Source organism: Chamaea fasciata, unplaced genomic scaffold (genome assembly GCF_029207755.1).
Source record: "Chamaea fasciata isolate MVZ Bird 193981 ecotype frontalis unplaced genomic scaffold, bChaFas1.0.hap1 SCAF_4, whole genome shotgun sequence".
Classification (NCBI taxonomy): domain Eukaryota; kingdom Metazoa; phylum Chordata; class Aves; order Passeriformes; family Sylviidae; genus Chamaea; species Chamaea fasciata.
Window position 1 is genome coordinate 63,503,256 of NW_027094089.1, and position 13,200 is coordinate 63,516,455.

Genomic DNA, 13,200 nt, shown 5'->3' on the forward strand with positions numbered 1-13,200 from the left:
ACCAAGAGGACCTGGACTGTTTTAGTATGGTTTAGTGGATAAATGAAAAAATCCCCTGCTATTGAGGGAACCATTGTTTTCTGAGCTAATTAATGATATAATATATTCCAATCAATGTGGTCAATGACAAGGGACTTCAGCCTAAAGTGCTAATGAGCTTTGCAAGTTTAACCCTGTTGACACAGACCTGACTTTAGCAGTGAGCCCCAGTGGTCCCAGTAGAGCATCTGTTAAGAGGTCCATGAACTGATTCTGGCCTTTGCACTATGAAGGCCATGGGGAAATGTTGTGCCAGCAGGTCACTGGACACTGAAAGACACAGCAGGGACTTATGACTGCTGGATGACCCCGAGACTTTTGCATACAAGGACTGTGAGGGTATAAAAGCCCAGAGTTTCCTGTGTTCGGGTCATTCTTCAGAGACACCAAGCTCAAGCTGTTCTTTTGTTGTTGCGCCATGATTAGATTATTTTAAAGATTGGGACAATGCTATGGGAAGCGTGGGGTTGCACCAGTAAGGAAACCTGATCTGACCGTGTGAGTGTGGGGTCCCAGCTCAGGTGCTGTGAGTGTGACTGCCAGAGTGCCTTGTGGATGGTCAGACAGGGAAGTTTCCTCAACAGCATCCTAAAATCTCAAAAATTTTCTATGGGACTCGGCACATGGAAAATTTAAGACCTTGTTTTCTGCCACATTAATAATTTCTCAGCTTCACCGTGATCTTGCTACTAATGACTTCTATTGTACATAAATACTTTATAGCTTTATTTCCTGAATACAGGAAATTTGGGTATTATGGACTTTTGGGTCCATAGTTACTGGGTTTATGGACTTTTCATTTTAAATTAATTAAATCTTGGCCAGTTGAAAAAGTGCTAGAAACATCCCCATCACTGGAAATTTTACGTACAGCTAGGTGACAGAAACATCAGAGATGATGTGTCTGCAGCACTGTCCTCTTTAGAAGTGTATTTTCATATCAGTGATGATTTTTCAATTTCTTGAAATGCTTTGTGTTTATCTGTTTTGCTTTAAAATGGGACTGACTAGGACATGTGTAGCAGCTAATGACCACTTTCTCTGTAGGATTACTAATATAATGAAGAACAAGGTGGGAGCCACTGAATTGTGATTTACACTGTGCTGTAGCTGTGCATGGAGCTGTACTGAAAAGACAAGAGGGGTTTAGGCTTTTGCTTGGTTTTGACTGTTCATGGCTAAGCAGTCTGATGTGAGAGCTTTCTCCAGATCTCATTGTTTTCCAGGAGGATCTGTGCAGTGTGAAGGGAGAAACCAGATGAAGGTTAGGCTGTCCTAGGGTCTGTTGCCTAGCTGTAGGGATTAGGATTGGAAGCTGTTTTGCATTTGGAAAGGAACCTGGATTTTTTAGGGACCCTACTCACAACAGACTTTTATAAAAGGGGACTGAGAGACTGCACTGCCTGGGACGAGGTATCCTTTCTTTCCCTAAGAAACACAACCAGGACCTTGGACTGTGGGCATTGCTTCCTGCTGCACATAGTTTGTGTTTCAGAATCTGCCTTCTGAACTCGTGGTTGTTGTTGTTTTGGTGTTTTGTTTAAATTTGTACCTGCATTCCCATTGCTAAATTGCAAACTGAAAAAAATATGCAAACCGTGTTTGAATGTGCACGTGCTCTATAGCCATCGATGCAAACAGAAATGAGGGCCGAGATAGGCTGAATCCATAGGAACTTTGTCATGCAATCTCAGCATAAGCTTTCCTCAGGCAGTGAAATGAAGCAGCAGGGAGCCTTTTTGCTACTGCCGACTGACTTGCTGCATCAAAGTTCGGTGATGCTCCGATGAAGCTCCACAGGGACTGTGAAAAAGAATCGTAATTTTCACGGCTGAAACACAGCTCTGCATTTGTTTAAGTGTGCCTGTAACCAAAGCCCAGTAGCTGCTGGTTCACACAGGCAGCAGTGTGAAGACAGGTGATCACCCTTATTTAGCAGTACCACTACCCACGTGACAAGAAAATGGTGGAGGATCTGTATTCCTAGTAAACTGCTACAGAACGAGGGATGCTGAAGTGCAGCAGTGAAGCATCTTTACGATTTTGGCAGTAGAAAAGCCGTTTCAAGTCTTCAGAAGGTAAGCGTCTCTTTTCTCCGAGCGGCAGATGTGCAGAAGATTTTCTGGTTAACGGCTCCTTACTGCAGTTACTTCAGACAGAAAAAGGGTAAATGTTAGTCAGTGTGATGCAAAGCACTCAGGACCTCATTACTGAAAACAGGGCAGCTGTATTTTAATTCTGTTGCAGCTCTTTATGAGAGAGGCTTACATCAGTTCAGAAGGATTTCTTATATCTGAGCAAAGGCATGATATTTATAATTAGGAAACAAAACTTCACAGTCACCTAATATGATGGATTATTTTCAGCTTTTTTGCCTGGCTCTGAGGATACAGTGGGCAAAAAGGCATGAAAGGGCATTGCCAGCATATAGCTTACTTTTAAAAGTGCTTAATTACTGGTAGCTTGACTGTTTGTGACAGCTCTTATTGTGGGCTACTTGGCATTTTAGTTTCAGGCTTTTTTTTCCTATCAGCTGAAACATATGATTTTTGACTGTGTTGCAATGTCCTCTTAAAATGTTGCAGTGAACAGTATATGTAATTTTTGAAGGTTGACTGATGAAGGATGCAGCAATAATCTCAGTGGTAAGAGATTCAATTACTGCTAAAGTTGGTTTGTGCAGACAGTATTTTTTAAAAAAAATTTAATTATAGGAGCTTGATTCAGCTCATTCAGTTACTTGCTTTTCTGTCTGTGATGGAGGAATGAAAATATTCTTCAGTTCCAAGTATGGTAAGCCCATAAATGATAGGGATGGTAGGGTTATACAGGAGGCATTGAAATACACAGAATGTAAAAATATTATCTGCTTAGAGCAACACTGCAAGGAAATGTATGCATGCTTGTTTGGTACATTTAGCCAGAATTATTCTCAGGGTGCTGGAGAAGGGAAGGAGGGGAAGGCAGAGATGTAATTTCTGGATTTCTCTTTATTTACTTGGAAAGCAGAGTGGTTTTGAGAAAGGGAGGATGCACACAGCTCTAGCAGCACTATCAGGAGGCATTAAAACAACTGTGGAGGTCAGAGCAGGGAACAATGCACACCAGTCCTTACCCTGCCAAACATTTTTTTTTTCCAGGGCTGCCATGTTCATTCTTTCATTGCCAGCCACGCTCTTCACTGATACCTCAGGTGGGGTAGGGGTTTAGAAAGATCTAAAATAGCCTTTTCTTTCCTGGCCTTGATGAGTCTCTTTTTTTATTTGGCCTTGCATAAATCTGGACAGTAGGAAATTTACGTAGTTACAAGACAAATCTAGTTTTTGCATACATTTACTTCTTAAAAAACTTAGATCCTGCTACAAGCAGTCTGTTGCAGTTTTGTGGCACCTCTGTATAGTATTCAGCAGTAATAGGAGAGCAGTGTTATTTACAGCTAGTAATACATCTGCAGGAGAAGGCATAGGAAAGAAAAGCCATCCTAAAGCTTCGATGTTTGTTTGGCCAAAGTTGCAACTTGCAAACTTAGTAAGAAACAATGTGTAGGTGAGAATATGATTTTGAAAGCAAAGTAGAATATTGATAAGGCTTTTTTTTTTTAATTGCTGTTGTGTCTTCAGGACTGGAGGCACTTCCTGTCGCATCCTGCGTAAATAGCCATAAAATGACAGTGCTACTGCAACAACAAATGAGGCAAAGGAAGGTGGGAGTGACATTCCAGTTGCTTCACAGTTTTCATAGTTTATCTGCTTGGTTTTTCCTTTGGACATTGAAGGAAGTGGTTTAGCTGTTACAGGATTTGAAGAATTAACTCATTATTAGTTCTTAGTATCTATCTTGTAGTTTGTGGTTTTATCAATGGCCATTGCACCTATGAAAAACAGACAGCAGCAGATGGGACTTTATTTTAGGCTAACAGATGAAACCCAACTGTGTCCTACACACTGGCAGCAGATTCTAAAGAGCTATCTGCTGGGCAGTAGCCCAGCAGGATGCACCATTGCCCGCTTGTTGAAAGTAGAGCATATAGCTACCCTTGCCCATGTATTTCCCTAGCTGTAATATGTGAGGAGTGCCATGTGGAGGAAGGAGGAGCCCCATTTTCTCACTTCTTTCCTGAAAATTACTTCCTCAGCCTGGCATTTCCTGTCACTCTGACTCTGTCACAGCATTTTTGCTATGACTGACATTACTCATCTTTCCCACACTTGGGTTGGTTTTTATCTTCCTGCTGCTTCTATGGCACTTCCAACTCAGTGACAGTTCTGCTTCTGATGATAACCGGTGGCTTTCTGCATCTCCCATCTCTCTCTGCATGTGCCTTTTAGACCTGCCAGCTGCAGGGTCTAACAGTCTTTCCTGCTCCTAAAGCCTCTTGCCAGTGCAAGCAAGCTGCGGGACAGCATGTTTTCCAGTTTTACTGCTTCAGTAGAGCTTATGTGTCCTGATTAGGAATCTTCACTGGCTCATGTTTGGGACTTTTCCTGTGTTTTTCCCAAGCTGATGATTTCCCAGTATGGATGACAATTAATTTCAGTTACCAATTTACACCCAATAGGATATTTCCATTTTTATTTTCTGGTTAAAGTTTCCACTCCACATTCTGCGTTGTCACTTAAATTCCCCTACTTTGTAGGGGGATGTTTATTACATCTCCAACAACTGCAGCTTTAAGAGAGACTAAAGTTTGACACTAACACCTTTTTAGAGCCTTTTCTTTAGGTCATAGCCAAAACAGGGAAAATGTAGCTGTTATTTCTAAGTTTGTAGTAGGTCAGCTACAAATCTAAATTATAATTATATTGAATACTCCAAGCTGTAAAATCATTGATACAGTAACATGGAAAAGGGAGGAAGGTAGACATAGTACAGTGACAGAGATGTGAGAAAACAAAGAATTTCGCAGTATTTAAGGTATTGAAGAAATAGAAGTATTCTGAAGATAGGGAATGAGATGACAAATAGGACCAAAGAAAAGCAGTATGAGGGGAGGAAAAGACAGAAGTCATACATTATTAAAAAAAAAAGTTGCCATGTGTCTTTTCCTATCTGTCAACATATTGTCCAAAAGCTGAACTTGGAATAAGAAAATCTGTACATCTTGATGTTAAGTGCGTTCTTCCAATTAGCAGCTCTAAAAGTCTTCATGTGGGCAAGACATACTTGACGTGTTATAAGATGCTTTGTTAAAGCATTTCGTTCCAGCATATTTTTGGATGGTAATAAGTACCATCATCGCTCTGCATGTCATCATCCATACACACAGAGAAACAAGTCCATTAAGCAATGCAAGAAGTTGCCAATATTACAGAAAACGCAAGTGGTAAAGAGAAATAGCCGGTGAAGTTCAGGTACTAGCTCAGTTTCAAAATTCATGGTTATGAATTTTGCTTAAGAGCAGTCTGAGGCATTTTAGCGTGTTTTAATTTGGAAACAAATGTTTTATACGGTATAGATTGTAATAGTTGGAGGGGATTTCCCACAAGTCTAGTGGAGAATAGACAAGTCCAATAGGGTTTAAAAGTTAAAACTCTAAAAGTTTTTTGGCTTCTGATCCTGTAACATCTCCCCTGTTAACTACTCTCAAATTATTAGCACACTTCCTGAACATGCAGATGGCTGCACTGAGTAGAAGGTGCACCCTGCTTTTTCAAGTGCTTCTCACATGCCAGTTACATCATTTGGAGCTTCAGATATTCTGGTGGTTGGTCCTGACAGCACAGTATGGCAGGAAAATGGTCACTATGAGCCACACATTCAGGAAGAGAAACTGGTTTAAAAGTTAGAAAAACTAAAATTAAGTTTTCACAGGGAATCATTAATCATTCAATGAGAGTGGAAAGTGGGAATCAGATTCCTGGCGTTTTCATAAATTTTAAAAATATAATTTAAAAAGATAATGTATTTTCAGATTATACTTATGGATCTTTTGAACCAGATTGATTTAATTTCCACTTTCTCTTCTGCAGTTGCCATGTTGCATTTTTAATATTTATTCAACAGTGGTTATTGATTAGCAGATCATCTAGATATGTGAAATATTATCTGTAGAATACTAACAACATCTATTAAGAGATCAGAAATGTGCTTTTTAAATGCTAATACTGCTTTGAACCTACACAGATTATTGCCAGACCTTGTGCTCTTTCAATATTGATGGTGGAGCACCCATCACATAAGCTCCCCAACTCTGTGTTGTTAATTCTGATGATTTTCCGTTGTCTCAGTAAAGATTAAGGAGCATTGATCTAGGTTAGGGTTAGGGTTAGAGAACAGAGAACAGCACCTGCTCTTAGGGCAAAACCATGTGGTGGGATACAGGGGTAATGCTGTGCAAAGAAATGGATTGTACATGATACGTTGCTTCTGCCTTATAATTTCTTACTCTCTCCCTGCTTTTGCACACAGAATATTGTCTTGAGAGACTATTATTAAAATGGAAATATTAGAAACCTAGCAGGTCCTACACTGTAAGAAGTTGAAGACAGTGCTATAATATGGATGCATGAAAGTGCCACCCTAAAGAATTGTCTCCTGTCCCTGCCATGAAGTTGTTACAAGGTTTTGGAGACTCTGGGGTCTGCTGCTGGCAGCATCCGTCTGGCTTTCGTTTCTAAGTCCCCATTTGGGCAAGACATCCAGGTTTGCGACTTCAGTTTCCCTCATTTTATATTAAGGTGCATTTTTATTTCATGTGGCTGGAAGTCACGTGTAATTGAAGAAGGCTGGAGCCCTGGGTCTCTTCCATAGGCCTTCCTCATCCATAGGTTTGTGCATAAGGTTGATGAAATAGCCTAGTGAAATCCATTATCCCTGTTTACTTGCATTTGTCCCTGCATGTCTCTCTGCATCCTTCCATGGCTTTGCCTGCTTCTCTTGTGCTGTGACACAGGGGGGGAGCTGGCAATGGGTCAGGACAGGCAGCATGTGGCTGCCTAGCAGCAGTGAAAGCAGCAGCATATGCTTAAGAATAGCAGCTTTTGTTTTTCAACAGTCTTTAAGCTGATACGCCTACTACTATGACTGGCTTCCCTGGAATAAAATGAGGCTTGTAGTTTAAGTTTAAAAACAGGGACAAGGAAAAAGATGGGTAGATTAATAGGCACTAAAAAATCAGTTTGATTGGAGACTAGGAAATGCTTTAATAAAGAATGGTTAAAAAATATTCGATGACTCTAAGTGAGAATTTTAACATATTTTCAAATTTGTGGCTGCAATACAGGCTTTTACCACAGAAAGAATATTACCTCTTATTGTCATGCCTAACTTTTTGATTCAACTCCAGTGCTGAAAATAGAGCAAAATGTCAGCTCATGAAAACTGAAGTATTAAAAAGACGGAAGTTTTGATTTTTGCTAGTATTTAGCAATGGCTTGTTCTGTGGTTTTCCTAAGTGATGTATTTTTCTGTAAAATAGGATTATAAGCATGTCATCTACTATGTAGCAAGTAGTATGACAATGATGAGTTAGCATTTGGACAGATGTTTGATTAACAAACCTTTTGGCTCAAACAAATCACCATGGTTTTTTTCTTTTCAGATGTGGGAATAAAAGTCTTATGCTATGCATAAATTACAGTGCTCAGTCTATAGATTTTTCCTAAACTAATTTGCGATTAAGAGCTACAAAATAAATAGCAATAGAAACACTGTTAATTTCTAACAAATAGTTGCCAAATTCAGGAGGTTATAAAATTAATCCATTTTTACAAGTCACCTGTATACAGTATAATTATTTTACACAGCTGTGAGTAAAAGTAATTACTTTTTTATAGTCTCAGATATCCTGGAGTGCATTCCTTCTAATACACTAATTCTCTTGGTATGTGGATGGAGCTGAAGCATAATCTCTGACTGCTGCTGACTAAATCTTGCACACTGTATGTCACTTTGATTTGTTGCATACTCTTCTACAGTTTAGGGATCATTAATTCTGCTGAACCTAAAAAAGTCACACTGCAGTCTCTTTTATCTCTGAATAGGTATCTGCATAAATTCTTGTTTATTGTCTAGAAGTTTTGTAGCAGGGGACTAGTTATAGGAAGTAATTTGGGGTTTTGTGGATACATTTGCTAATGGGTTTCTTCATCTCTTAGTGCACGGTCCATTTGGGCTTTTGGGGACTAATGTTCTTGCTTTCTTACTCTGTTCCTTCCTGTGTATTTTCATCAAAGTCTCTTCACAGCAAAGCCTATCGTTTTGTCAGGTGTTACTTCTGAAATTCATATATCAACTCTTCATTTCCTAAAGCATCTCCTTTTGGCTGTAGACACAGTTGATACTGAAGTACGTCCAGCATTTCTCTGACGTTGCAGAACATTTCTACCTATGTAACCTGGACAGTAGGCTTCAAAACTAAACACATATGGATTACATTAGGATTTCTTATTAGTCCAGTAGCGTTAAAGGTCTCGGAAATAATGCATCCCAGTTATAACAGTTCATGGAGTTACATCTACAGCTGGAAGATGATGAACAGTCTGACTTTCTTCTCTGAGCACACCAAGTAGTAAAAGTAGAAAGTAGAGATATGCTGTTCTTCTAAAAAATGCTGTTGTAGCATTGGTCTATAAACCTGTAATTTTTTTTCTGAACAGAAATGGCACAGAAATTACCAGCCACAAGTGTGGAGCCCTATGAAAGAAAGGAAAAGATGTGCTGTTTAGATATAAATGTAAAACAGCAAAACAGTTACTTTTCTAAAAATGAAATTATATGTCAGATGTTTAATTGTGATAACAGAATAGGTTTTGGTATTCTTTTATATGATGTGAGGTGGATGTTGGAGTAGTGTCCCAGTTTTGACTGATGTAGAGTCCGTTTTTTCTCAGCTGGTACAGTGCTGTGATTTTGGTTCAGTACGAGAACAATGTTGCTAACACACTGATGTTTAGTTGCTGCTGAGTAATGCTTACCCTAAGTCAAGGACAGTTTTGGTGTCTCATGCCCTGCGAGCAAGTAGGTGCACAGGAAGCCAGGAGGAAGCATAGCTGGAATAGATGACCCAAGCTGATCATGGAACATCCTGCCTGGTGTGTAATCTGGGGCATTACCTGGCAAGGGGGGGACCGATCATGGCTCAGGGATGGAGTTTGGCATGGTTTGGTGGGTGCTGGGCATTTGTATTGTTCCTCACTGAACCCCCAAGTCTAACTTTGTATTCTCCACCCCATCCCATTGGGGTGGGGAGAAGTGGGTGACTGCCTGTGAGATGCTTAGTTGCCAACCCAGCTTAAACCATTACAAGTAGCTACAGAGATGGATGATAGCAAAACACTCCTTGTAAGTTGTGGTTTTGGTAACATATTTAGCTCTAAATTTATGTGCGTTTCTGTAACTGTAAGCTGAAGCGGAATGAAACAGTTAAGAAAACATTTTGTGTAAACTCATCCTTGATGTAAATTGCAGTTTGTGGTGTGTTTGAATGGTTGCTTTAGGTTCTTCTAAGGCTTTTAATTGCTTCTGAGTAAGGAGGAATTCTTATTTTGTCTGAAAGAAGTTAGACATCTTCCAGGTGGGGTGATCAAAATGATGTGAAACCCATCAGGCAGGCTGAAGATGGGTTTACACAAGATACTGGCAAAACACTTAACCCTCCTTAATGCTGAGGCACTTTCAAAAAGAGTTGTGCTGAGAGTCAGTGGACCGGCATTACTGGATAAATGCCAAGGGCTTTTTCATAACTTCCAAGGAAAATACTCTGATATCCAATCCGTCAAGCTCTCCTTTCTATTTTCCTGGGCTCAGTGTTTGCATAAGGGTGGTGTCACAGGGTGGGGACCGAAGGGGTTCGAAGGAGGACTTCGTGCTGCCTGTGTGCTGCGAAAGTAACTCAATGAGTTTAAGTTCCCTTACTTGTTTTTGTACTCAAAATTTTACTTCATGCATTCTTCCTCAAATCAGCTCAGTTTTTCACTGTGCAGTAGTGAGAAAGTGGGTTATCAGCAGGACTCTTACTCCATCCAAAACCAGGGCATACCTGCATAATGTATGGAATTTGAGAAGATGAAAAAGGCCTAAATGTCTAGGCTCTGAATAACCTTTCCAACTGCACTTTTTCTCCCCTCTTCACATTTAGTATCCAAACCAAGCACATATTAATATGCACAGAGGTGATTTCATCCATGTTGTTTCTTTGACTTACTGTGTTTTGAAACTTTATAAAAACACTTAAGACATCTTGTAAAAATTTAAGAATAAAATCATTTCTTTATGTAGAGGGAACGGCATGGAGGAAGCATGATTTATCTGTCCAGGAAAAGTGCCTGGCAGTTGTGAGCTCCACTTCAGATTAAAAATGATGAGTAAAGAAAATGGGAAAATGTATACCTTTTGAAGTGCAGCTGGTGAATAAATTGTGGTGAGAGTCAGAACTGGATTAATGTTGATCTCTTTTACACGTTGTAGGTATTTATTCAGAGCAGTGCATTGGAAGCATATCTTGTCTTAGACTGAAGAAATTAACTTTTTGATATGTAATAGCTGCAGAGCAACTTGGGAATCTGGTGATAGATCACAGATGACACAAGGGTGAGGCAGCACAGCCCATAGGGACTATGACATATTGCTGTGAATATTCAAAGCTGCTCTTTCCAAAATAGCAGGATGCTGCTGTACCTAGAAGAGTCAAGAAGGATAACTTCAATTTTGAGAAATACTGATTTGAGAGGGCATTAAGAATTATTTAAAGCTTATTAATTTATTGAGCTATAAGAATGTCTGAACCAAAAATAAGAGCAAGGAAACTACTTCAGCCTCCACCCTGTCCTTCTTTCATATGAATTTGGTATCTGTCTCTAATCCACCTTTGAGAAATGGGGGGCAGGGGGGGGGTCCAGCTGCTTCTGAACAAGATCATAGACCTGAATATCAGAGCAAATAATCAGTAACTTGATTCCTAGTGCAGCTGATCCTTAAATGACTGGTCTGTGTACAACATAAAAGAAGTAATTTATGACACAAAAAACCTTGATTGACTTTGACCTCTGTTCCAAGATCCCTTTTTATCAGTCCAGTAAATCATACCTGCATAGAATGGGCTTTCTATCTTTCTTAAGTATTTTTTGTCCACATCATCCTTGTTATAAGCTGCACCCTTATGGCAAGGCAAGGACTTTTATAAGCCAGAATTTTGAAAGCATGTTAAGTAGTCTGCGGGAAAGGAAGAGGGAGTAGTTGCCTATTTTAAAGTTTCTGGAGTCTGACTTCCATCACTAGCATTCCTACTGAGGTCTCTTGAGAAGGTCTGCACAGCCAGAAATTACTCTGCAAAGTGCTGAACTGCTCAGCATAACATGCTCTCAAAATCCATCAGAAAATTTGAAGCTGTGTCTGCAGAAAACAATCTTCTTCTATATCCTCCTTATCGTCTTACTGACAGCAGTTCTGAGGCCATATGTTGGAACACAATATCACAGACATTTAAATATGATTTTAAATATGCCTGTATTGCCCATTAATTTATAACTGAAATATTGACTGTGGCATATGAAAAGTAAGAACTTTCACTGAACCTAAGGTATATATGTCTGGCAAGGAATCTTTAATGACTTTGAGTAAAGCACAAAGGATTTGGAAAAATAAGACTAGCTCCCAAGTCAGACTTTCTCTTCTCCGAGCAGCCTATTGGCTGTGTTTGACAGTATGCAGTATGTAAGAACCTGACACAATTTAAAAAAAAAAAAAAGGAAAAAGAAAAAAAAAGGAAACTTAATCTCTGCTATAAATCTTCTGAAAGGCAATAGCATTTTGTGTATTTGAAGATAAAATGGAGAACCTTGTGACAGCAATACTTTTGGTAACTAGACTTTTTAAATGCCTGCTTTGACGCGGTCCTCTTAGGACCAGGGAATCATACTTTCCAAATTTAATAATTCAATATGAACAGTACAGATTTTTGACATTAAAGACACTGTGTCAACAGAATAAAACTAGAAATTCTCCAGCAAGTTTTGATGCTGTTTAACTGTAATTCATGAGTAAGGGATACTTTTGAGTATACTGCTGGTAGCTGAAATTCATTAGAAATTCAAACAAGTGTATGAAACCCATATATCTTTTAATAACTAGAAATGTGCTGTTCTTCTTAACTGTGATAAAAAATTCTGGTGTAACTCAGCTGCAGGGTTCCCAATGAAAGCAGAAAAATACTTCAAATTTTTGTTGTGAAAGTGTAAGAGGCCCTAGAGAAAGCACCAATAGCAACTCAAGTGCATATGTGTTGAAAAAAAAAAAAAATAGAAGATGCCACAGGGAGAAAAGTACTCTTGAGGTAACCCTGGAAACGTCATGATTTAGGATAATTCTGTCCTGGGCATTGCAAGAATATTATGCAACTCTAACTTTGTGAATTAATTACTTGTGGGAAATCACTTTCTTTCAGATCATAATTGTCACTGCTTCTGTAGGCATAGACTATATAAAAACTCATTTGTGCTCTTTTCGTATGGTGGAAAAGATGATCTTCATTCTTAAGCATTTTTTTTTTTGTTTTATACAGGGAATAGTGTCTCTTTTTAATACAAAAACATGAAATTTCAGTATCCTGCTGTATCTTACTCTTCACCCAAGTCTGAATATTTCCTTTCAAATAATTTCCTCCGGTAATTTCCAAAGGTGGAGCAATAAGGAATTGCCGTTTGGTCTGATAAAGATGTAAAAAAATACCACAAATTAATGGTTTGAATGACAATACCAAAATTCTATTTCCAACCAAAATATAAACCCTTGAGTACCCATAAGTCATCATCGGACTAGTCCTGAGCTGCTTTAATAGAAGAACTCTTCACAGTTTTATTTTTTAAAAGGTTAATAAAGCCCCACCTAAAATCCTAATCTCAGTTTAAAATGGATTAGAAATATTCATACTCTCCCTACACCCTTTCCACTTCGGTTATTTGCCTTAGCCAGCAGTTACTTATGGCACTTCTTTCAAATTAGGATTCCTCTCTAGCTGGTTCAGATGAATGAACTTCATTACACATATTTTACAATGAATTGTATAAAAACCACAAAAAAAGGCAAAGACTCTTATGATCTATTTACATTATCTATGTACGTTGTGGTGGTGGTATTCAGTACTTCTGAATACAGATAATTGTACAGAGTAGAGAGGGAAAGGAAATGGTACCTTTACAGGCAATTTGTGCCTTCATTTTATTC

At 39.0% G+C, this 13,200-nt stretch overlaps 1 protein-coding gene across 6 annotated transcripts in view; it reads left to right on the forward strand.

Annotated features, from left to right (window-relative positions):
- The window catches only part of PRUNE2 (prune homolog 2 with BCH domain), a 132,407-nt gene that overhangs the window by 89,810 nt on the left and 29,397 nt on the right, over window positions 1–13,200 (forward strand). The window contains exon 1 of one of the 6 annotated variants that reach the window (XM_066181798.1): window positions 2,004–2,117. The exons of the other annotated variants lie outside the window; for them this stretch is intronic. The gene's annotated coding sequence lies outside the window, so the exon portion shown is untranslated. Of the gene's footprint in view, window positions 1–2,003; window positions 2,118–13,200 lie in introns of those variants that run through there. 6 annotated transcript variants of the gene reach the window in all.